Genomic DNA, 26914 nt, shown 5'->3' on the forward strand with positions numbered 1-26914 from the left:
CTTTCGCACACTCTCTCATGTATGTACTCTCATGTGCACACACACTCTTTCACGCTCGCACATTCTCACACACACACTCTCGCGCTTGCACTTACTCTGTCACGTTCATACATCCTCTCTCTCATGTTCATGCACATTCCCTCTCTCACATTCGCACACACACTCCCGCGATCGCGTGCACTCTCTCTCACGTTTGCTCACACACACTCTCTCGCATTCACACACATATAGTCTCTCGTGTTCGTGCACACACACCTGCATTCGCATGCTCGCTCTTGTGCTTGCACCTTCTCTCGTGTTCACACAGTCTCTCTTGTGCATTCATGCTCACTCTCTCGCTCACGCACACTACCTCTCTCGCATTCCAAACACACTCTCTCTCTTTCACTTTCATTCACACTTTCTCTTGTGTTCACACACACTCTCTCATGCACTGTCTCTCTCTTGCGTTTATGCAATCTCTTTCTTGTGCATTTGCATACTCTGTCTTGCATTCACACATACTGTCTCTCTCGCACTCACTCAAACACTCTCTCTTGTATTTGGGTACTCTCCCTCTCTCTCGTGTTCGCACACTCTCTTTTGCATATGTTCACCCACTCTCCCTCTCGCACCTTCGCACTCTTTTTCTCCTGATTTCTGGACATACGCTCTCTCATGCTTTTGTGCACTCTGTATCTCACGTATTTGCACACACTCTCTCATGTTTGCACAATCTCTCTCTCGCATTTGTGCACTCTTGCGTTTCTGTACACACTTTCATGCATTTGTGCAAACTTTATCTCTTGTGTTTGCACACTCTCGCTCTCTCGCGGTCGCACACACTGTCCCTCAAGCTCGCACAGTCTCTCGCGTTCGTGCACACTGTCTCTCTCGTGCACACTCTCTCTCTCGTTCACACACACTCTCTCACATTCGTGTACACTCTCATTCTTGCATTAGCGTGCACTCTCCCTTGCTCACGTTTGTGCACACTCTGTCTCTCACATTTGCACACACTCTCTCACGTTAGCACACTGTCTCACTCGCGTTTGCCCACACTTTCTCCTCACATTCTCTCTCTTTCTCTCTCGCGTTTGCACAGACTCTCTCTTATGTTGGCACACTCTCTCTCATGAATTTAAGCACTCTCTCTCGCATTCACACATTCTCTCTTGTGTGCGTACACTCTCTCGTGCTCGCACACACACACACACACTCTCGCACTGGCACACACTCTCTCGCGCTTGCACACAATGTTCCTCTTGCACACGCACTCATTCTCTGTCCCATTCACACACACTCCCCTCTCTCACATGCATGCACTATCTTTCTGTCTCACGCTCACACACATTCTGTTCAAACTGATATCCAGGGATTCTTTCATGGAGCTTTAATATTTGAAAGTTCCAGTGTACTTGGTCATTCCATGTTCCTGTGTAACTGTGTGAGCATGTCTGTGACTCTGTGTGTGTGTGTGTGTGTGTGTACCACCAGGGTCCTGCATTATTAGGTCCAATATGACTTTACTCCAGGACTTAATAAATATTCAGCAATATTTTCCACATCCTTGTTCAGAAATCGCAGGAAGCCAATGGGATGGTGTCCCCAAATTTGAAAAATGCTTTTGAGACATTTTCCCCTCTCCTGTGCTGACAGGATTCCAGAGCCATCACTGAAACCTTCTCTGCTCCTGTCCCCCCCAAGGTTAACATTGTACCATTTAGTCTGGATTGTCTCTCTGCAGGCTAACATCCAAACACCATCGCTTCCCACCTCACTGTAGGAGGCTGAGAAATGATCGTGGACAAACTGTGAGGGGCTGTTTTAATCGACAAAGCCAGCACAAAGGATTCTGAAGGTGTCTGCCATCTTAGGTATGTTGGCAGCCATTTCATGTTAGCCCAGCACTGACATTGACTTTACAAATAGGGAGAGGCAAGAAAGACTGGGAAGTTGGGGAGTGTGTGTGTATCTGAGTGCAGTATAGATTCCCCAGAATGATAACTAGACAGGAAGGGGTCACTGGGGAGGGAGGGAAGTGAACGAAACGCAGGATTGTCTCCCTGGGATTTACCAGGATCAGAGGGAATAGATGTTTTTGAGACAATAATGACAACTGCTGGGATAGAGAAAGAGAAAGGTGTCTTGCTGCTTCTGGGTCTAGGATTAGAATCAATGTCTAAAACTCTAACAATACTCTGAAACAGTTTCAAGATTAAAATGAAGGAACAAAGCCTCCCATTTCTGTCTGTGATACTGCAAAGACTATGTCTTACTCACTCAATGAACCTGTCCAACTCCCTTCCCACCCTTTCTGCGTGCGCCTTGCATTTTACTGTCCCACATCACTTTGTATTATCGGTAAATGGAACACGGGATCCCATCATCTCAGTCATTCACAGAGACTGTGTCCAGCGCACTGTGGGTACCAGTGAATAATTCACTCCCATCTGCTACTGTACAACTCATGTCTGTCTCAGAGTGAGCTCTGAAACATCTCCAGGACACTCCCATCCTGTTTCTGTGTGTGTCTGGCTCTGTATCTGTGTCTGTAACTCTCTCGCTATCTGCCTCTGAAATTAGTTTCCCTATTCCCTCAATCACACACTGAGGACATTACAAAACTGCTCCATTCCCTCGAACCCAGTTTGAAATTACACTGAAGGCATGGAATGTGTTTTATAAATGTCCATCCCTCAGTTATTTTGTGGGGTTGCAGTGTCAGGCTGTGATTTGGGTTAAATCCAGGCCAGGCCTCTTCCCCCAAGGACATTGGGTGACCATTTTGCTCTTTCTGACAAACAGAGAAAGCCCTCAGCCCTCACATGGCTATTTCGCTGGAATTCTGTGCTTCATATTAATTGGCCAACAACAGGAAGGAGGTCTCTCTGTGAGTGTTTTACTGAGATACCACCAGCAATCCTGTGGACCACTTTCATCCTCAGACATCTTCCCAATGACAGTAAACAGCACCTGCTTGTATCCTCCGATAGTCTACTGCTCTTCCCTGTATACTCCATTGGCGATTTGTGTATCATCCGCACATTCCAATGATATGTCCTGTTTAATGGGACGGAGTAAAGCTGCCTCGACACTCTGCATTAATGACTCCCAGAACAGGTACAGCATGGGGAGAGCTCTCTATGATGTTGCAGTCAAATATCTGAAGGATAGGCATTCCCCAAGCAGAGGCTCAGAGTGAGCTAAGTTTAAGCTGTCTCCATCACACCCCCCCCACACTCAGATACAAATAAAGATACAGTCCTGAACTCTCATCCGTGGTACAACAGGTTCACTACATCACTGACTCGACATTCTCTACTCTACACTTCCACTAATTCAACACAATGTTCTTTGTTTGATCCTCTCTGTTCTGTTGTCATTCTCTGCTGGATTCCTGGTTCTGAGCATCCTCATGACCAGATGTTCTAATTCCACCGGACATGTCCTGCTCCTAAACACAGCGTCTGATTTCATTCTGGTGTGTGATACAGGAGCCCCTCAGTGTCAGGGAAGGTGAATCTCTCACGTACAAACTCTCTTTCTATCTCTGTCTCGTGCACGATCTCACTGTTTTTCTCTCTCTCATGTAAAATCTCACAATTTCTTTCTCCTTCCCATGTACGATATCACTATCTCCCTCTCTCTCAGCACGTCTCATAAATTATAGAGTCATTGAGTATACAGCATGGAAACAGACCCTTCTGTCCAACCCGTCCATTCCGACCAGATATCCCAACCCAATCTAGTCCCACCTGCCAGCACCTAGCCCATATTCCTCCAAACCCTTCCTATTCATATATCCATCCAAATGCCTCTTAAATGTTGCAATTGCACAGCCTCCACCACTTCCTCTGGCAGCTCATTCCATACAAGTGCCACCCTCTGTATGAAAATGTTGCCCCTTAGGTCTCTTTTATATCTTTCCCCTCTCACCTATGCCCTCTCGTTCTGGACTCCACCACACAAGGGAAAATACACTGTCTATTTATCTTATCCATGCTCCTCATGATTTTATAAACCTCGACAAGGTCACCCCTCAGCCTCCAACGCTCCAGGGAAAACAGGCCCAGCCTATTCAACCTCTTCCCATAGCTCAAATCCTCCAACCCTGGCAACATCCTTGTAAATCTTTTCTGAACCCTTTCAAGTTTCACAACATCTTTCCAATAGGAAGGAGACTAGAATTGCACGCAATATTCCAACAGTGGCCTAACCAATATCTTGTACAGCCGCAACATGACCTCCCAACTCCTTTACTCTGACCAATAAAAGAAAGCATACCAAACGCCTTCTTCACTATCCTATCTATCTGCGACTCCAAGGTCTATTTGTTCAGCAGCACTCTCTAGAACTTTACCATTAAGTGTATAAGTCCTGCTAAGATTTGCTTTCCCAAAATGCAGCACCTCACATTTATCTGAATTAAGCACCATCTGCCATTTCTCAGCCCATTGGCCCATCTGGTCAAGATCCTGTTGTAATCTGAGGTAACCCTCTGCACTGTCCACTACACCTCCAATTTTGGTGTCATCTGCAAACTTACTAACTGTACCTCTTATGCTCGCATCCAAGTCATTTATTTAAATGACAAAAAGTAGAGGACCTAGCACCGATCCTTGTGGCACTCCACTGGTCACAGGCCTCCAGTCTGAAAAACAACCCTCCTCCACCACCACCCTCTGTCTTCTACCTTTGAGCCAGTTCTGTATCCAAATGGCTAGTTCTCCCTGTATTCCATGAGATTTAACCTTGCTAATCAGTCTCCCATGGGGAACCTTGTCGAATGCCTTACTGAAGTCCATATAGATCACATCCACCGCACTGCCCTCATCAGGCCTCTTTGCTACTTTTTGAAAAAAATCAATCAAGTTTGTGAGACATGATTTCCCACACACCAAACCATGTTGACTATCCCAAATCAGTCCTTGCCTTTCCAAATACATGTACCTCCTTTACCCTCAGGATTCCCTCCAACAACTTTCCCACCACTGAGGTCAGGCTCACTGGACTATAGCTCCCTGGCTTGTCCTTACCACCCTTCTTAACAGTGGCACCACGTTTGCCAACCTCCAGTCTTCCGGCACCTCACCTGTGACTATCGATGATACAAATATCTCAGCAAGAGGCCCAGCAATCACTTCTCTAGCTTCCCACAGAGTTCTCGGGTACACCTGATCAAGTCCTGGGGATTTATCCACCTTTAACCATTTCAAGACATCCAGCACTTCCTCCTCTGTCATCTGGACATTTTGCAAGATGTCACCATCTATTTCCCTACATTCTATATCTTCCATATCCTTTTCCACAGTAAACACTGATGCAAAATTCTCATTTAGTATCTCCCCCATTTTCTATGTCTCCACACAAAGGCTGCCTTGCTGATCTTTGAGGGGCCCTATTCTCTCCCTAGTTACCCTTTTGTCCATTATGTATTTGTATAAACCCTTTGGATTCTCCTTAATTCTATTTGCCAAAGCTATCTCATGTCCCCTTTTTGCCCTCCTGATTTCCGTCTGAAGTATACTCCTACTTCCTTTATACTCCTCTAAGGATTCACTCGGTCTATCCTGTCTATACCTGACATATGCTTCCTTCTTTCTCTGAACAAAACCCTAAATTTCTTTAGTCATCCAGCATTCCCTATACCGACCAGCCTTTCGTTTCACCCTAACAGGAATTTACTTTCTCTGGATTCTCAATACCTCATTTCTGAAGGCTTCCCATTTTCCAGCCGTCCCTTTACCTGCAAACATCTGCCCCCAGTCAGCTTTTGAAAGTTCTTGCCTAATACCATTAAAATTGGCCTTTGTCCAATTTAGAACTTCATCTTTTAGGTCTGGTCTATCCTTTTCCATCACTATTTTAAATCTAATAGAATTATGGCCGCTGGCCCCAAAGTGCTCCCCCACTGACACTCAGTCACCAGCCCTGCCTTATTTTCCAAGGGTGGGTCAGGTTTTGCACCTTCTCGAGTAGTTACATCCACATTCTGCTGGCCCCGCTCTCCCGTGAGAACATTCGAAGTGCTCTCTGAAACATCATTGATCCTGGCGACAGGGAAGAAACACACCATTTGCTTTCTTGCTGTCGGCCACAGAAACGTCTGTCTGCACCTTGGACGACAGAATCCCCTAACAAAATTGATCTCTTGGAACCCGACGTACCCCTTGTTGCGTTAGAGCCAGTCTCAATACCAGAAACATGGCTGTTCGTGCTACGTTCCCCTGAGAATCCATCACCCCCTACATTTTCCAACCAGCAAACCTGTTTGGAATGGGTATATCCATAAAAGACTCCTGAACTAGGTGCCTACCTGTCTTACCTTTCCTGCAGTTAACCCATCTATGTGACTGTATCTGAGACTTTCCCCCCTTCCTATATCTGCCATCCATCACATACTGTTGCTGTTGCAAATTCCTCACTTTCAGACATTCAGACCCAGGGTGGTTTTGTCCCTGAGGGAGGGCAGGTTCAGATCTGCAGGAAGAATAGAAATATCAGAACGCGTCTGTTTAAAGTGGTGAGAAAATCTGAAATTAATGTCTGGGGGTTCAGCTGATCTTGTACACATATGTCAGAGAGTTAACGCAATGATAGTGTCAGGAAATAGGAGGACAAACATTATTTCAATGTAAGGGAACTAACAGGGAAGGCCGATGAGCTCAGGGCACGGTTAGGAACATGAGGCTGGGATATCATAGTGATTACAGAGACGTGGTTCTGGGATGGACAGGACTGGCAGCTTAATGTTCCCTGATACAAATCCAATAGGCAGTATAGGAAGGTGGGGCAAGACAGGGGAGGGAATGGCATTTTTGATCAGGGATAATATCACAGCTGTACTTGGGCAGGATATTCCTGAGAATACATGGAATGAAGTTATTTGGGTGGAACTAAGGAATGAGAATGGGATGATCACCTGATTGGGATTGTATTATAGACTGCAGGAGAAAGTGAGGGCTGAAGATGCTGGAGATCAGAGTCGAGAGTGTGGTGCTGGAAAAGCACAGCAGGTCAGGCAGCATCCAAGGAGCAGGAGAATCAACGTTTCGGACGTTTCACGTTCCTGATGAATGGATTATACCCGAAAAGGCAATTCTCCTGCTCTTCAGATGCTGACTGACCTGCTGAGCTTTTCCAGCACCACACTCATGTACTATACCCTTATTCAGCAGGAAATTGAAGTGTCAGTGGGAGAACACTTTGGGGCCAGCGAACATAATTCTATAATTCTATTAGTTTTAAAACAACGATGGAAAAGGATAGACTGGGTCTAAAAGTTAAAGTTCTAAATGGGAGGAAGGTCAATTTTGACGGTATTAGGCAAGAACATTCAAAAGAACAGTGTGGGAGTTGGGGGAGGGATGATTTGCTGATAAAGGGATGGCTGGAAAATGGGAAGCCTTCGAAAATGAGACAATGAGAGTCCAGAGACAACATATTGCTGTTAGGGGGAATGGTAAGGAAAGGTAAGGTATTGGGAAAGCTGGATGACGGGAGATATTGAGGTTTTAGTTAAGAAAAGAAACATATGTCAGGGATAGACAGCAGAAATCGAGTTAATCCTTGGAAGAGTATAATGGCTGCAGGAGTATACTTAAGAGGGAAATCAGGAGGGCAAAAAGGGGACATGAGATCGATTTGGCAAATGGGGTTAAGGAGAATTCCCAAGGGATTGTATCAATACATTAATGACAAAAGGGTAACGAGGGAGACAATAGGGCTCCTCAAAGATCAGCAAGGCAGCCGATGAGTGGGACTGCAGGAGATGGGGGTAGATATTAAATGAGTATTTTGCATCAGTGTTTACTGTGTTTTCAGAGTGGAGGCCTGTGGCCAGTGGTGGGCCACAAGTGTCACTGCTGGGTCCAATGTTTTTTATCACTTATATAAATGGTTTGCATGTGAATGCAGGAGGTATAGTTAGTAAGTTTGCAGATGACACCAGAATTGGAGGTGTCGTAGACAGTGAAGAAGGTTAGCTCATAGTACAACGGGATCCTGATCAGAGGGGCCGATGGGTCAAGGAGTGGCAGGTGGAGTTTAATTTAGATCATTGTGAGGTGCTGCATTTGGAAAGTCAAATCAAGGTGTGATGCACTTAATGGTAAGGTCGAGGGGAGTGTTGCTGAACCAAGAGACCTTGACATGCAGCTTTATAGCTCCTGGAAAGTGGAGTCACAAGCAGATAGGATAGTGAAGAAGGCATTTGGTATGCTGTCCATTATTGGTCAGAGGATAGGAGTATTGAATAAAGGAGTTGGGAGGTCACATTGCAGCTGTACAGGACATTGGTTCGGCCACTTTTGGAATATTGTGTGCAATTCTGGATGATGTCGCAGTCAGAAATGTGAAGGACAGGCATTCCCCAAGCAGAGACGCAGAGTTCAACTCAGTTCAAACTGTCTCCATCAAATGTATCCCACACCCAGACACAAACAACCTCTCGACTGTGCAACAACAGGGTCGGTATATCACTGGCTCTGTATTCTCAACAGGAACTGTACTCTTCCACAAATTCAGCACCGAGTTCTTTGATGATTCTCTCTGTTCTGCTGTCATTCTCTGATGGATTCCTGGATCTGAATGTCCTCATGAACAGACGTTCTAATTCCACCGCCATGTCCTGCTCCGAAACACAGTGTCTGATTTCATTGCGGTGTGTGATACAGGAGTCCCTTGGTGTCAGGGGGAGGTCAGTCTCTCTCGGGTACAATCTCACTATCGCTCTCTTGCACACAATCTCTCTCTCTATCTCTCTCTCTCTCTCTTTCCCCCTCTCCCATAAACGATCTTGCTTTCGTTCTTGTGTCTACATGAACCAAGGGACATGAGGGGGAGAATGGGATTAGAGAATTGCGCTTGATGATCGCACTCACTCTCTCACAGTCTCTCCTGCACGTACTTTCACACATGCAAGTGACTGTGTGTGTGTGTGTGTGTATGCATTTCTGGTGTCCTTCTTATCGAAAGGACGTTGTGAAACTTGCAAGGGTTCAGAATAGATTCACAAAGACGTTGCCCCTCAAATCCCCTCAAAACCTCCTGCCTTTCACCTAAAATGAGGCCCCCCCCCTGTTATTGACCCTGTGATTATGGGGAACTGTTGCTTCATATCCAGGCTGTCCGTGCCCCTCATACTCTTATACACCTCTATCAGGTCCCCCCCTCAATCCTCCCTGCTCCAAAGAAAACAGCCCAAACTTAGCCAGCCTCTCTTCATCACTGAACTGCTCCATCCCAGCCAACATCCTGGGGAATCTCCTCTCTACCCCATCTGGTGCAATCTGGGGCCCAGCAATCACTTCCTGAGCTTCCTACAAATTTCAGGGGAGCACCTCATCAGGTCCTGGGGATTTATCCACTTTTATGTGTTTCAAGACATCCAGCAACTTCTCGTCTGTAATATGGACATTTTTCAACAAAACACCACATTCTATGTCTTCCATGAAGGGGAACTGTTGCTTCATATCCAGGCTGTCCGTGCCCATCACACTCGTATACACCTCTATCAGGTCCCTCCTCGATCCTCCCTGCTCCAAAGAAAACAGCCCAAACTTAGCCAGCCTCTCTTCATCACTGAACTGTTCCCCTTTGTATTCTACCCTAATCTGCACATCCCTGGACACTATGGGACAATTCACCACGGCCAATCCACCCTATTCTGCATATTCCTGACACTGTGGGACAATGTAGCATGGCCAATTCACCCGAATCTACACATCTTTGGAATGTGGGAGGAATTCGGAGCACCCGGACGAAACCCACGCAGACACGGGGAGGATGCACAAACTCCACACAGATAGAAGCCTGAGGTGGAAATCAAACCCGGATTCATGGTGCTGTGAGACAACAGTCTTCCATATTACCATTTTTACAGACCACCTTTGTGATTTACCTCACCCTGTCCACTTCAAAACATGATTACAGCCGTAAATTTGGGATATGAGCCAAATGCTGGCAAATGGGATTAGACTAAATGATGATATCTGCTCGGTATGGAAGAGTTGCACCAAAGGATCTGTTTCTGTGCTGTCCAACTCTCTGACTGTGTGAATGGTGATATGGTTCCAAGTCAGTGTGTTGGGGTTGAGCTGGTAACTTCTTGTGTGCTGATTCTTTTGCTTCCCCCGACCATCCACGTCATGGGTTGGGGAAGGTTTTCTGCACCACTCTTGCTTTGGTCCTGCATTGCATCTTGTCCCAGTGCTGTTGCAGGCATTTTAGATGGGTTCATGATCATTGCGATATCCTGTCCCTTCCGTCATTCCTTGATGTCACATGGACTGAATCAAATTGGCTAATGGCTGATGTTCATGATGCTGGGAATCTCAAGGGTGAGACCGAGATGGATCACCCACTTGGCACTTCTGGCTGAAGGTGTTGCAGATGCTTCAGCCTCATCTTTTGGACCTGATGGGTTGGTGTCCTCCAATCAGTGAGGTTCGAGGTGATTGACTTCCCCCCAATTAATTATTTAATTGTCCACCATCAGTCACAACCGAATGTTGAACAACTGTGTAGAATTACTGATCCCTGCCTATTGCAAGTTGATTTCCCACTGTTGAGCAACCCTGTGCTGTGAAATTAGTAAATGAACTCCTTGTTTGGAGTATGTTTGGTATTGCTCTGTGGTAGCCCTCCTACACATCACATTTTAGCTGATTTGATAACACCAACACAACCAGTTCTTCTGGAACATGACGATTGCATCAGTCATAGAGATGTACAGCACGGAATCAGACCCTTCGCTCCAACCCGTCCATGTCGACGAGATATCCGAACCTAATCTAGTCCCATTTACCAGCACCTGGCCCTTATCCCTCTAAACCCTTCCTATTGATGTAACCATCCAGATGCCTTTTAAAAGCTGTGATTGTACCAGCCTCCACCACTACCTCTGGCAGCTCATTCCAAGCACACACCGCACTCTACATAAAAAAAGTTGCTCCTTTAGTCGCTTTTAAATCTTTCCTCTCTCCTCCTGAACCTATGCCCTCTAGTTTTGAACCTCCCCACCCCAGGGAAACGACTTTGTCTGTTTATCCTATCCATGACTCTCATGATTTTATAAAACTCTATAAGGTCACCTGCAGCCTCAGACGCTCCAGGGAAAACAGCCCCAGCCTATTCAGTCTCTCCCTATAGCTCAAACCATCCAACCCTGACAACATCCCTGTAAATCTTTTCTGACCCCTTTCAAGATTCACAATATCCTTCCGATAGGAGGGAGACTCGAATTGCACACAATATTCATAAAGTGGCTTAACCAAAGACCTGTACAGCCACAAAATGGCCTCCCAACTCCTACACTTGATGCTCTGACCAATAAAGGAAAGCATACCAAACGCCTTCTTCACTATCCTATCTACCTGCGACTCCACTTTCAAGGAGCTATGAACCTACACTCCATTCATGTGCAACTCCATGTTATAGTAAAATCACCCTTCAGGAACAGCACTTAACATGTTGGTGCCAATCATGTTACAGCCAACACACATTTTAAAACTTCACATTGTCAAAAGTGTCCCCAATTCTTCAATCGTGTTCCAGCAAATTCACGTTGATGAAACACACATTATAACAGAATGACCTGCAATTGGCTCCTGAGGGATTCAATTGGAATTCTGGACATAAAAAAGAACAGACAATCTGAAAAAATGTTGGTGAGGAATTGATAAGAGTTTTATGCATCAGTGAGAGAGATGGGTCATGTTCATATTAATATCGAAATCTCTCCACAGTTTCAAGAGAAGATCATCAAAACTTGAAACAAACACATTAAGCATTGCAGAAACTCAGCAGGTCTGGCAGCATCTGTGGAGAGAGAAACACCATTAACACTGAATCTAATACGACTCATCTTCACGACATCAAAAACTGACCAATTTTTGACAGCCTTGTGAGGTTTACGAAGGATTTGGGATCCACAGTGTCACTGACATCTGTCTTCTCAAGTAAATTTTCTTTGTAATACGTTAATTAAACTTTGCTTAACAAAGTAACCACAAAGATTTTGTCTTCTCGGGGACTAATATACTAGCAGGGAGATTTGCAAGAGCTGCTCAGGAGGGTTGAAACTAGTAGTTTTGGGGAGGGTCCAGGGAATTAGTGAGGGAAGAGATCACTGTGAGACTGAGTTACGACTCACACAACACCAGGTTATAGTTCAACAGGTTTATTCGGAAGCACTAGCTTTCAGAGTGCTGCTCCTTCATCAGGTGGTTGTGGAGTACACAATTGTAAAACACAGAATTTATAGCAAAAGATTAAAGTGTGGTGTAACTGACATTATACATTGGAAAATAGCTTGATTGTTAAGTCTCTCATCTGTGTTCTGTTGTCTGTGCCATAATATTTAGACTGATTCTAATCAAAAAAATGAGTTAACAGAATCTTACATGGATTCATGCAGTTTTTGAGCAAAATACAATGTAACTCTGTAAGTACAAATTCACCCCACAAATGTATATGTGTTTATGTGCATGTGGGTTTATGTGTGTGTGTGTGTACATGTATGGGATGGGGGCTTGTGAGTGTCTGTGAGAGAAAGTGTATATGTGTGCGTATGTGTGTCTAGGGTGGGGGCTTGTGAGTATCTATGAGAGAGAGTGTATATGTGCGTGTGTGAGTGTAAAGGGGTCTAAGCCTGTGAGAGGGTGCATGTGTGAGTTCGGGAGTGTGTGTGTGAATGTCTGTGTGCGTGTCTGTGTGTAGGCGTGTTTGTGTGTCTGTATAGGAGTGCCTGTTTGTGTGTGTGTGTGTGTGTTTGTGTGTGCGTATAGTGCAATGGTGGTCACCTGTAGTGTGACATGAACCCAAGGTCCCCGGTGAGGTCCTCCCTATGGGAACCGAACTTAGCTATCAGCTCTGCTTGGCCACTTTTCGCTGCTGCCTGTCCCAAAGTCCGCCTTGGAGGATGGTCACCCGAAGGTCCAAGGTCAAATGTCCTGGATCACTGAAGTGTTGTCCAACTGAGAGGAAACCCTCCTGTCTGTTGATTGTTTTGCGGTGCCCATTCATCCGTTGCCGTAGCCTCTGCTCTTTATCCCCAATGTACCATGCCTCCGGGCATCCCTGCCTGCAGTGTATAAGATAGACAACGTTGGCTGAGACACATGAGTACCTGCCACGTACATAGTGGGAGGTGTCCCCATGCGTAATGATGGTATCCATGTCCACACTCTGACACGTCTTGTAGCGCCTACAGGGTTGTATGGAGTTGTCCTGAGAGCCGGGCAGTTTGCTACGAACAATGATCTGTTTGAGGTTTGGCGGTTGTTTAAAGGTGAGAAGTGGAGGTATGGGGAAGGTCTTGGTGAGGTGCTCATCCTCATTGATAATGTGTTGCAGGTCGCGAAGAACATGGCGTAGTGTTTCGGTTCCTGGGAAATACTGGACAACGAAGGGGACCCTGTCAGTTGCAGCACGTGTCTGACTCCGAGGGAGGTAATTATGGTTCTCATGTGACTCAACCAGCGTTGTCTATACACACACACACACACACACACACACACACACACACACGCGCAGTCCTTTCTACACACACACACACACACACAGTCCTATACACACACAGACACTCCTACACACACGCACACACACAGGCACTCCGATACTCACAGATACAAACATACCTATATACACACACACAGTAACTCACACACACACACACAGGCACACCTATACACAGACACGTACACCGACACTCACACACACACACACACACACACACACACGTTTGTGGGGTGAATTTGTATTTGCCAAGTTACGTTGTACTTTGACCAAAACCCGTATGAATCCATCTCTGTTAACTCATATTTTAGATTAGAATCAGTCGAAATATTATGGCACAGACAACAGAACACAGGGGGCTAACACCTTCAACATCTTATCTGGCCTGACACCAATTATTACAGTTAACCTGAGAATGTAACTGTTAAAAAGAGTTTTGTGATTTACATATGAAACAAGTGAAACTATCATGGTCATTCCAACAGATAAGAGACTTAACAATCAAGCTATTTTCCAATGTATAATGTCAGTTACATCACACTTTAATCTTTTGCTATAAATTCTGTGTTTTACAATTGTGTGCTCCACAACCACCTGATGAAGGAGCAGCGCTCCGAAAGCTAGTGCTTCCAATTAAACCTGTTGGACTATAACCTGGTGTTGTGTGATTTTTAACTTTGTACACCCCAGTCCAACACCAGCATCTCCAAATCAATCTGAGACTGGTACAGTTGGGAAAAGGAGTGAGATAAACGGTCAGGGCAGGCAGGACAAAAACAGAGAACAAGATAGGATTGATAAATTAAACTACATTTATTTTAATGCAAGAAGCCTAATTGGGAAGGCAGATGAATTGAGGGCATGGTTAGGGATATGGTATTGGGGCATCATAGCAATTACAGAGACGTGGCTCAGGGACAGACAAGACTGGCAGCTTAATGTTCCAGGATACCAATGTTATAGGAAGGATACCAAAGTGGGTGAGAGAGGAGGGGGAGCAGTGTTTCTGGTAAGTGTTAGCATTATGGTTGTACTGAGGGAGGATATTCCTGGGAATGCATCCAAGAAAGTTATTTGGATGGAACCAAGAAATAGGAAAGGCATGATGACCTTCTTGGGATTATATTCTCGATCACCCCAAGAGGTAGCGGGAAATCGCGAAGCAAATCTTTAAGGAGATTTCAGATATGTGTAAGAAAAATTGGGTGGTAATTTCCAAACTTAGACCTGGACTGCCATAGTTTTCAGGGTTTAGTGTACAAGAAAATGTTGTGATTCAGCATCTGGATGTACCTACGAGAGAAGCTACAAAATGGGACCTCCTCTTGGGAAATAAGGCAGGGCAGGTGACTGAGGTGTCAGTGAGGGAGTACTTAGGGGCCAGTGACTGTAAATCTGTTAGTTTTAAAATAAGTTAGTGATGGAAAAGGATACACCGCATCTAAAAGTTGAAGTTCAAAATTGGACGAAGGCCAAATTTAATGGTATTAGGCAAGAACGTTCAAAAGTTGAGTGGGAGATAGATGTTCAAAGGGAAAGGGAAGGTTGGAAAATGAGAAGCCTTCAGAAATGTGATTTTGAGAGTCCAGAGACAACATATTTCTGTTAGGGTGAGAGGCAAGGCTGGTAGTTGTAGTGAATGATGGGTGATGAGAGAAATTGACGCTTTGGTATAGAAAAAGAAGGAAACGTGTCCAGGGTAGACAGCAGAGATTGAGTCAATTGTAAAAGAGTATAAAGGCAGTAGGAGCGTACTTAAGAGGGAAATCAGGAGGGCAAAAAGGGGACATGAGATAGCTGTGGCAAATAGGGTTAAGGAGAATCCAAAGAGACAATATGAATATATGAAGGACAGAAGGATAACGAGGGAGAGAACAGCGTCCCATCAAGATCAGCAAGAGAGCCCACGTGTGGAACTGCAGGAGATGGGGGAAGATATTAAATGAGTATTCTGCATCCGGCATTGGTTAGGCCATTTTTGGAATATTGCATGCAATTCTGGTCTCCTTCCTATCGGAAGCATGTTGTGAAACTTGCCAGGGATGGAGGATTTCAGCTACAGGAGAGGATGAATAGGCTCGGGCTGTTTTCTCAGGAGCGTCGAAGGCTGAGGGGTGACCTGATAAAGGTTTATATAATCATGAGGGGCATGGTTAGGATAAATAGACAATGTCTCTTCCCTTGGGTGGGGGAGTCCAGAGCTAGAGGAGCATAGGTTTAGGGTGAGAGGGGAAAGATTTAAAAGGGTGCAACTCTTTCCCACTGAGGGTGGTACATGTGTGGAATGAACTGCCAGAGGACGTGTTGGAGGCTGGTACAATTGCAACATTTAAAAGGCATCTGGATGGGTATAGGAACAGGAAGGGTTTGGAGGGATATGGGCCGGGTGCTGGCAGGTGTACATTATGACTCTATGACTCTACTTGGTATCAGCCTTCCCAGTAGAACACCACTGTGTACACCAGCCCCTCTTCCCTGCATTAGACCCACAGCCTTGACATTTCAACTGCTCTTCCAAGTGCTTTTTAAAGATTATGAGATCAATACCCTCTCCGGTAGTACATTCCAGATTCCCACCACCCTCTGGGTGTTAGTGCCCCTCAAAGCCCCTCTCATCCTCCTGCATTTCACATTAAAATGAGCCCCCCCCTGTTATTGACCCTGTGATTATGGGGAACTGTTGCTTCATATCCAAGCTGTCCGTGCCCATCACACTCTAATACACCTCTATCGGGTCCCTCCTCGATCCTCCCTGCTCCAAAGAAAACAACCCAAACTTCATCACTGAACTGCTCCATGCCAGCCAACATCCTGGGGAATCTCCTCCATACCCCATCTGGTGCAATCACAACGACATCCAAATGGTGGCACGGTGGCTCAGCGGTTGGCATTGATGGTTCACAGCACCAGGGACCTGGGTTCAATTCCTTGCCTTCCCACAGAGTTCTCGAGCCCACCTGATCAGGTCGTGGGGGTTTACCCACTTTTATGCATTTTAAGACACCCAAGGCAAACACATGTAACAGATAAATCACATGAACAAACAATTCCCACAATGCCTCAGGTAGGAGATGTTGTCAAGACAGATCCCACGGGATTCTTGGTGAAGCCCTTCCCCACGCCACAGCTCCCTTCAGACGGTAGTGACACTGTGGAGCACCAAATCCTGAATAAACTTCAAAGGTTTGTCAAATTGGTCAGTGTTTGATGTTGTGAAGATGAGTCACATCAGATTCAGTGTTAATGGTGTTTCTCTCTCCACAGATGCTGCCAGACCTGCTGAGTTTCTGCAATGCTTACTGTGTTTTTTCAAGTTTTGATGATCTGATCTTGAAACTGTGGAGAGAATTCAATATTAATACAAACATTACACGTGTATAGTGATGATGTATCAAACTCTTATCAATTCCTAATCACCATTCCTTGGCAGGATGCCTAATGCAACCATCGCGTGATAGAAGAACTGACCGTGTTGGCGTTATCAAATCTGGTCAAATGAGCAGTGTAGGAGGGCTACAATGGAACAACACCAAACATTCCCAAACAAGGAGTTAATTTACTAATGTCACAACACAGGATTGCTCAACGGTAGGAGATCAACTTGCACTGGGCAGGGATAAGTAATCCTACACAGTCGTTCCACATTCCATTGTGACTGCTGGTGGGCAATTAAATCATTAATTGGACAACATCATTAACCTCCAACCTCACTGACTGGAGGATCCCAACCCATCAGGTCCAAAAGATGAGGCTGAAGCATCTGCAACACCTTCAGCTAGAAGTGCCATGTGGGTGATCCATCTCAGTCTCCCCCATGAGATTCCCAGCATCATGAACATCAGCCATTAGCCAATTTGATTCAGTCCATGTGACACCAAGGAATGACTGAAGGTACAGGATGTTGCAATGGTCATGGACCCATCTAACATGCCTGCAACAGCACAGGGACAAGATGCAATGCAGTACCAAAGCAAGAGTCCTGAGGAAAAACCTTCCAACCCATAACCGAGACAGTCAGGGGAAGCAAAAGAATTCGCATACAATAAGCTATAAGCTCAACTGCAAGACACTCAACACACTGACTTGGAACCATACCACCATTCATACAGTCATGGAATTGTACAGCACGGAAACAGAACCTTTGCTGCAACTCTTCCATCCCGACTAGATGTCCTAATTTAATGTATTTCCATTTCCCAGCTTTTGGACCATATCTCTCTAAACCCTTCCTATTCATGGACGCACCCTTTTAAATGCTGCAATTGCACCAGCCTCCAACATCCCCTCTGGCAGCTCATTCTACACACATGATAAAGCTGCCCCTTGAGTCCCTTTCAAATCTTTCCCCTCTCACCTTAAAGCTTTGCCATCTAGTTTTGGACTCCCCTAACCTGGGAAAAAGATCTTGGCTCTTCACCCTGTTCATGTCCCACATGATTTTATAAACTTTAACGTCACCCCTCAGCCTCCGATGCTCCAAAGAAAGCAGCCCCAGGCCATTCAGCCTCTCCCTGTAGCTCAAAATCTCCAACCCTGGCAACATCCTTGTGAGTATTTTCTGCATCATTTCAAGTGTAGTGACATCTCTCTGAAAGCAGGGACATTAGATTAATGTGCAGTATTACAAAAATGGCCAAAGCAATGTCCTGTATTGCTGCAACATGACATCACAACTCCTATACTCAATGCACTGACCTTTCAAGACAAGCGTACCTAACGCCTTCTTCACCACTCTGTCTACCTGCGACTCCACCTTCAATGAACTATGAACTTGTATCCCGAGGTCTCTCATTCAGCAACACTTGCAGGGCCCTATCATTAAGTGCAGCAGGTCAGGCAGCATCCAAGGAACAGGAGAATCGACGTTTCGGGCATCAGCCCTTCTTCAGGAATCCTGTTCGATTCTCTTGTTCCTTGGATGCTGCCTGACCTGCTGCACTTTTCCAGCAACACATTTTCAGCTCTGATCTCCACATCTGCAGTCCTCACTTTCTCCCCTATCATTAAGTACGGAGGTCCTGCACTGATTGGCCTGACCAAACTGCAACACTTTACATTTACAATCACACGACAATGTGGTTGATTTTTAACAGCCCTTCATCAAATTAGGAATGGGTGATAAACACTGGTATTGCCAATGAAAAATTCCGAGTGGGATGTTTGTGTCAAATAATTAATAGAGAATTTACCATTCAGGCTCTGAGATATTCAAGAGCTGATTTGCAGATCAACACATTCCTGACAGAGAATCGCACATCAGGAAGAACATCCAAAGAAGGAACAAATGTTGGCCACAACAAAGAAGGAACAAATGTTGGCCACATGGCCCTTCACGTTTGTTCTGCCTTCCACAAAGATCACAGCAGATCTGATTTTAACATCAACTCTACATTCCTGTACCTTCCCCAATAATCCCACCTACTCTTGGTCATTAAGAAACGATCTACTTTAGCCTTAAAAATATTTGAAGATTCTGCATCCACTGCTTGTTAAGGAAGGGAATTTCAAAGACACTCACTCTCTGAGAGAAAAAATGTTTTCCCATCTCTGTTTCAAACAGGAGCTCACTTATTTTCAAACCATGACCCCCGAGATCTAGATTCTCCCACAAGAGGAAACATCCTTTCTACACTCACCCTGTCAGGTCCCCTCAGGACGTTATATTGAGTCATACGTTCAAACAGATGTACAGACCTTTCGGTCTGACTTGTCCATGCCGACCAGATATCCCAACCCAATCTCGTCCTACCTGCCAGCACCCGGCCCATATCCCTCCAAACCCTTCCTATTCATAAACCCATCCAGATGCCTTTTAAATGTTGCAAACGCACTAGACTCCACCATTTCTTCTGGCAGCTCATTCCATACACATACCACCCTCTGCGTGAAAACGTTGCCCCTCAGGTCTCTTTTATATCTTTCCCCTTCACTCTGATCCGATGCCCTCTAGTTCTGGACTCCCCAACCCCAGGGAAGAGACTTTGTCTGTTTATCCTATGCATGCCCCTCATGATTTTACAAACCTCTACAAGATCACCCCTCAGCCTCTGACACTGCAGGGAAAACAGCCCCAGCTTATTCAACTTCTCCCTGTAGCTCAAGACCTCCAACCCTGGCAACATCCTTGTAAATCTTTTCTGAACCCTTTCAAGTGTCACAATATCCTTCAGATAGGAAGGAGACCAGAATTGCACACAATATTCCAAAAGTGGCCAAACCAATGTCCTGTACAGCAGCAACATGACATCCCAACTTCTGGACTCAGTACTCCGACCAATAAAGGAAAGCATACCAAATGCCTTCTTCACTATCCTATCTACCTGCAACTCCATTTTCAAGGAACTATGAACCTGCACTCCAAGGTCTCTTTGTTCAACAACACTCCCCAAGAACTTACCATGAAGTGTATAAGTCCTGTTAAAATTTGCTTTCCCAAAATGCAGCACCACACATTTATCTAAATTAAACTCCATCTGGCACCTCTCAGCTCTTCGGCCCATCTGATCAAGATTCCTGTTTCAAAAGATTCACTTCTGACCACTGGGAGACGCTGAATTGACTGTGGCTTTTTCTCTTGGAGTGTTGGAGGCAGGGGTTTGGCCTTATAGAGGTTCATGGGGTTATGAGGGGCATTCATTGGGTGAGTGGCCAAGATCTTTATACCAGGACAGGGGAGTCCAAACCAGAGGGAATAGGTTGAAAGTGAGAGAGAAAAGATATAAAAGGGACCTCAAGGGGAGCAGTTTCATGCTGAAGGTGGTGCAGGTATGGAACGAGCAGCCAGAGGAAGTGTTGTAGGTGGGTAACATTTCAACATTTAAGTGGCATCTGGATGGGTCCATGAATATGAAGAATTGTGAGGGAGATGGGGCAAATGCTGGAAAATGGGACTACAGGACCATGGGATATCTGGTCAGCAAGGATGAGTTGGACCAAAGAGTCTGCAACTCTATGGCTCTAAACTCCAGAGGATACAGACCCAGCCTACCTTGCCTATCCTCATAAGGTGAACCACTCATTCTAGGTATGAGTCGAATAAGCCTTCACCGAGCTACATCTCACGTATTCACATCCTTCAGTCAGTGCGGGGACCAAGATTGACTAATCGTGTGATTTACTTCACAAGTAACTTGACAGGAATAATTAGGTCAGTTGAGGTGTGTGTAACATCATGAGTCATGGTTCTGTCTCAATATAAAGCAGACACCAAGTGAGTATCTGCAGTGAGGAGTGGAGAGCTGTGATCAGGAAGACAACAGCAGCTCAATAACAGACAGAAGTGACTGACCTGTGTCTCTGACAGACCCCATCAAAGTTTGACAATGAAGTTGGTTCTTGCTTTCACCATTATCTGTTTGTGCATTGCTCACGGTAAGTCTGTTCTGTTTTCATTTATTTTTTGGGATTTCTCTGATGTTGAACTCAATCCTCAATTACCCCCAAAAACACTGAAGTGTCCAACAAGTAGTTACTTACGCTCAGAGAGGGACACCAATACCCATTCCCGTCCTGGAATCAGTTTGCTAACCAATCAATGGTTACACACTGATATATTGTTGGACCCTTACAGTGCAGAAAGATGACATTCGGCCCATTGAGTCCCACACTGACTCTCCGAAGATCATCCCACCTAGACCCAGCCCTGCTCCAGTATCCCTGTAACCCTGCATTTCCAATGGCTAATCCACCTAGTTTGCACATCCCTGGACACTATGGCCAATTTAGCATGGTCAATCCACCCAGTCTTCATATCTTTGGTATGTTGGAGGAAACTGGAGCACCTGAGGTGTTAACGCAGACATGAGAGAACATGTAAACTCCCCACAGACAATCACTGCAGTCTGGAATCACAGCCGGGTCCCTGGTGCTGTGAGGCCGCAGTGTTAACCACTGAGCCACTGTGCCACCCCAAATGTCTTTCCCTCAAATCAAAAGTTCCCAAGGAGCTCCACAGAAGGAGAATGAAAAGAAAAGGGTAACTCCCGAGTTCTCAAGAGATCTGGGGTCAGATGTTCCAAAGCTTAGTCTTAATCGTCTTAGTCTCCTGCCCTATTACGATCTCAGAGTCTAATCCTACACCAGGATCAAGAAAGCACAGTAATCATTAATTCCTCAATCAGCAATGTAGAATGATTCAGTGCAAACCTCAAAGTCAACCCCTTGCTGAGAAATGTGTGAATGTTTTGTGAACAAAGACCAAGAAACAATGTGAGAGAACTGAACCCAGTACCAGATCCTCATTTGACTTTCACTGCAGAACATGTCCAGGCTTTGGAACTAGTCTGCATATTGTGCCGAAGAATTTAATTACATGTCACTTAAAACATCTACTGCATCAAATGATAATGGAGTTCTACTGTCAAGGAAGCTTGTCTCTGGCATTGCAAAGAGTTTTTTTTAACCAAAGTGTTTTCTTTGTTCCTCCCCTTTTCTGTGCTTATGTGATGTCTCAACTGCAATGATGTCAACTAACACACCAGCTGCAAATGCTCGCAGCGTGATGAAGGCAATGGAATCCAATGTGGCACCTTCAAATCTTCAATCTGTACTGAATCTTTCAGCAGACAGCTCAGCAGTATCTTCCAGTGATGCACCCGAGATCGCTGATTCGTCAGATTGAAGAGGTGACAGGGTTGGAGTAGAGTCTGTTCCAGCCAGTAACCATTGCTGGGTTGGGACAGCTCGGCTCTTGAAAGGAGCAATGCAAAGCTGTATTGGTTTCTAACTCTTTTAATTGGCTGTGCAACTGTCTTAATGTAACAATATTATTCTTCATGTATTAATGCAATCTATATGGGTGATGAGGTGTATTCTGGCTTCGACTGTGTATTGATCTGGATGGCAGAACCTTCAGTAACATTGTCATGCCTTATAAACCGGCTTGTAGCAACTTAAAGCCATAATGAGATCGGCAGACCTTCAGGGGCTGTGTGACATCACTGTGATAGTGGGCAGGTGAACCCTGTTCACATTGACATACCAGGGAGTGGGCACGAGTGCCTTAGCTGTGCGGTGAAATGTCCACAGATTACTGAAATGGATAGACTCAGGGAAAGCAGCTCAGTTCAAGTCCCACCTGTCCCTGTTGTATCTGAAGAGTTTGATTCAAAATCTCCACAGCAAATGTTGTTCTGTTAATGTCAGTCTGGACGTTGCTTTTCTTGCTTCAACTTGTTCTTCCATTCTCTTAATAAAGCATCAATAATCACAAATATCAATCAGTTGTTCATACTTTGATGAAGTTTTGTCCTTACCTCAAATGGTTTACCATCATTACTTAATTTGTTCTTTTCGTTTTTGTTTGCACTCATATTGTCAAATGATACGGGGGGTTTGTTGGTTAACAAGGAAGGAGGTGTAGCCCCTTCAAGGGACCATAGCTGTCTCTCTATCTGAGCGAGGGAAAACAATCAGAAATAATTAGCCCCACTCCACATCAGTGTCTGGGTCAAGACTGGGAGTCAGACCTGCCTAAACTGGCACAGTCGGGACAGGGATTGAAACAGTGTTGTTGACATCAGTCTGCACGGCAATCCAGCCACCACACTGCTTTATCAGTAAAAGAGGAGCTGGATTCACTCAGAATTGCACTGGCCTGAATTTCCGGGTCTCTGGATAGTCAGGTATCTGAGTCATGGTGAGAGATGTTGTTGTGATATCGCCAAAGAAGGGTGCATTCACCAGCGCAGACCTCCTGACACATGGGAATTGTGCAGGAAGTTTAAACATCAAATAGAGACAAACTGCAGGTGTTTGCAGAAAAGGCTCTGAAGGATAGTCAGAGACATTGAAAAGTAACAGAGTGTTCAGCTGGATAGTTATAACTAGGGAATTAAATTAAGCTTGTCTGACTATTGTTTCATGGTTGACACTCTGATCACTCACACTGAACACTCCAGCCCCAACATTCTCCTTGACAACACAGACATTCCAGCCCCCACCCCCAACACCCTCCACTCGTCACCTGACACTGCAGCTCAACCTCCCTGGTACCTGTAGAAGCCCAGACTGCACCCCTACAAATCTAACCATGATTGTATGACACAACCACCTCCCCTGTGAGAGGTGACGCACCCCACAACCGAACTGACTAACTCCAGATGGACCTGACCAGCTCCAGTCGGAACTAAGCCTCCCAGCCTGACTGTCCACTGAGCACCTCACCTACCTGTCACTCCATCCATCCATCCTCTCACCTACCTCTCAACTCAGCCACCCAACTGGCCCTTGACCTTCCCCCCACCTCACCCCCAACAGCCTCCACACAGACCAACCCACTCAGCTATCAGCCTCCTGCCCTACCCCCTTACAGATTTGTTCATTGAATCCCTACAATGTAGATTGAGGACGTTTGGCCCATCAGCTCTGTGCTGACCCTCCCAAGACCACCCCACATTCCAATCCTATCCCCAACATCTGCCATGGCTAATCCACCCGAATCTGCACACCTCTGGAGACGATGGGGTAATTTACCATGGCTAATCCACCCTAACCTGCACATCCTGGACAGTGTGGGACAATTTACCATGGCTAATCCACCCTAACCTGCACATCCTGGACAGTGTGAGGCAATTTACCATGGCCAATCCACCCTAATCTGCACATCCTGGACAGTGTGGGACAATTTACCATGGCCAATCCACCCTAACCTGCACATCCCTGGGCACTATGGGACAATTTACCATGGCCAATCCACCCTAATCTGCACATCCTGGACAGTGTGAGGCAATTTACCATGGCCAATCCACCCTAATCTGCACATCCTGGACAGTGTGAGGCAATTTACCATGGCTAATCCACCCTAATCTGCATATCCTGGACAGTGTGGAGCAATTTACCATGGCCAATCCACCCTAATCTGCACATCCTGGACAGTGTGGAGCAATTTACCATGGCCAATCCACCCTAATCTGCACATCCTGGACAGTGTGAGGCAATTTACCATGGCCAATCCACCCTAATCTGCACATCCTGGACAGTGTGAGGCAATTTACCATGGCTAATCCACCCTAATCTGCACATCCTGGACAGTGTGGAGCAATTTACAATGGCTAATCCACCCAACCTGCACATCCTGATCACTATGGGACAATTTACCATGGCTAATCCACCCTAACTTGCACATCTTTGGATTGTGGGAGGAAACCAGAGCACCTGGAGGAAACCCACACAGACACGGGGAGAATGTGCAAACTCCACACAGTCACAGATTGTCTACCACTTCAATCCCATTGATTAGATTCCAGTCAGTAACTCACTCCCAGGGACCTGTTATTCCATAGAAAAACCACTTTAAACCCCTTGATTAGATTCTAGTTGGTAACTCACTCCCAGGTGCCTGTTATACCAGATATAACCCACCCCAAACTCCTCGATTAGATTCCAGTCGGTAACTCACTCCCAGGTACCTGTTATACCAGATATAACCCACCCCAAACTCCTCGATTAGATTCCAGTCGGTAACTCACTCCGAGGTACCTGTTATATCAGATATAACCCATCCCAAACTCCTCGATTAGATTCCAGTCGGTAACTCACTCCCAGGTACCTGTTATACCAGATATAACCCACCCCAAACTCCTCGATTAGATTCCAGTCGGTAACTCACTCCCAGGTACCTGTTATATCAGATATAACCCATCCCAAACTCCTCGATTAGATTCCAGTCGGTAACTCACACCCAGGTGCCTGTTATATCAGATATAACCCATCCCAAACTCCTCGATTAGATTCCAGTCGGTAACTCACTCCCAGGTACCTGTTATACCAGATATAACCCACCCCAAACTCCTCGATTAGATTCCAGTCGGTAACTCACTCCCAGGTACCTGTTATACCAGATATAACCCACCCCAAACTCCTCGATTAGATTCCAGTGTGAAACCCACTCCCAGGCACTTGTTATTCCATATGTAAACCACCTAACACACCTTGATTAGATTACGTCTGTAACTCACTCCCAGGTACCTGTTGTACAATATATAAACTACCCCAAACTCCTTGATTAGATTCCAGTCTGTAATTGGTGCATTCACCAGCAGAGACCTCCTGACACATGGGAATTGTGCAGGAAGTTTAAACATCAAATAGAGACAAACTGCAGGTGTTTGAAGAAAAGGGTCCACTTTCCTCCCACAGTCCAAAGATGTGCACGTCAAGGCGGATTGTCCATGCTAAATTCCAGTCTGTAGCTCACTCCCAGGTAGCTGTTCTACCAGATATAAATCACCTCATACCCCTTCATTAGATTCCAATCTGTAACTCAGTCCCAGGTACCTGTTATACCCGATATAAACCACCTCGAACCCCTTCATTAGATTCCAGTCAGTAACTCACTCCCAGGTACCTGTTATACCCGATATAAACCACCTCAAAACCCTTGATTAGATTCCAGTCTGTAACTCACTCCCAGGTACCTGTTATTCTTTATATAAACCACCCCAAACTTCTTGATTAGATTTCAGAATCGGACAATGTTTTACTGACTCACTTACCATCTCTGCATCGTAATATCCTTCTCACAAACCCTATCCCTTGGTCAGTGTGTTTGTCTCTGTCTGTTACTCTATCCAATCCCAGAGGATCTGCAAACTGCCACATCCACCTGTTAGCCTTTTTGAGTTGGTTCATGGTGTCCATGATCCCTGTACAATCCCAGAAAGGCTTCCTCACTTCCCATCTCCCATCCCTTGCGATTAACTGGCAAATCCTAAGGTGTTCTCCAAATATTTGGTGACACCATCGCATTAGCTTTCTGTGATCTGTATACACGGATCCAGAAAGTCATTTTTCATGTCATAATAAGTACCAGATGAAAAGTTTTAATTACCCAATAATACAAGGCCCTTGTGACACTGACACTGACACACACACAGACACACGGTCTCACACATACGGTCACTCACGTGCGCACACACACACACACACACACACACACGGTCACTCATTCACAGACACACACACGGTCACTCACACACACACACACAGTCACTTGCATGAGTGAGAGTACGTGCAGGAGAGACTGTGAGAGTGAGTGTGATCATCGAGCGCAATTCTCTAATCCCATTCTCCCCCTCATGTCCCTTGGTTCATTTAGACACAAGAACGAAAGCAAGATCATCTATTGGAGAGGAGGAAAGAGAGAGAGAGAAAGAGAGAGAGAGATTGTGTGCAAGAGAGTGATAGTGAGATTGTACACGAGAGAGACTGACCTCCCCCGACACCAAGGGACTCCTCTATCACACACCACAATGAAATCAGACGCTGTGTTTAGGAGCAGGACATGGCCCGTGGAATTAGAACATCTGGTCATGAGGACATTCAGATCCAGGAAACCATCAGAGAATGACAGTAGAACAGAGAGAATCAAACAAAGAACTCGGTGCTGAATTTGTGGAAGAGTACAGTTCCTGTT

At 45.5% G+C, this 26914-nt stretch overlaps 1 long non-coding RNA gene across 1 annotated transcript; it reads left to right on the forward strand.

Annotated features, from left to right (window-relative positions):
• The first annotated feature begins 20702 nt into the window (after positions 1-20702).
• Positions 20703-22718, forward strand: LOC140459030 (uncharacterized). The gene is made up of 2 exons (XR_011953827.1): positions 20703-20871; positions 21981-22718. It is a non-coding gene; the product is annotated as an uncharacterized lncRNA (long non-coding RNA).
• Positions 22719-26914: the final 4196 nt, after the last annotated feature.

This window comes from Chiloscyllium punctatum, chromosome 34 (genome assembly GCF_047496795.1).
Source record: "Chiloscyllium punctatum isolate Juve2018m chromosome 34, sChiPun1.3, whole genome shotgun sequence".
Classification (NCBI taxonomy): Eukaryota; Metazoa; Chordata; class Chondrichthyes; order Orectolobiformes; family Hemiscylliidae; genus Chiloscyllium; species Chiloscyllium punctatum.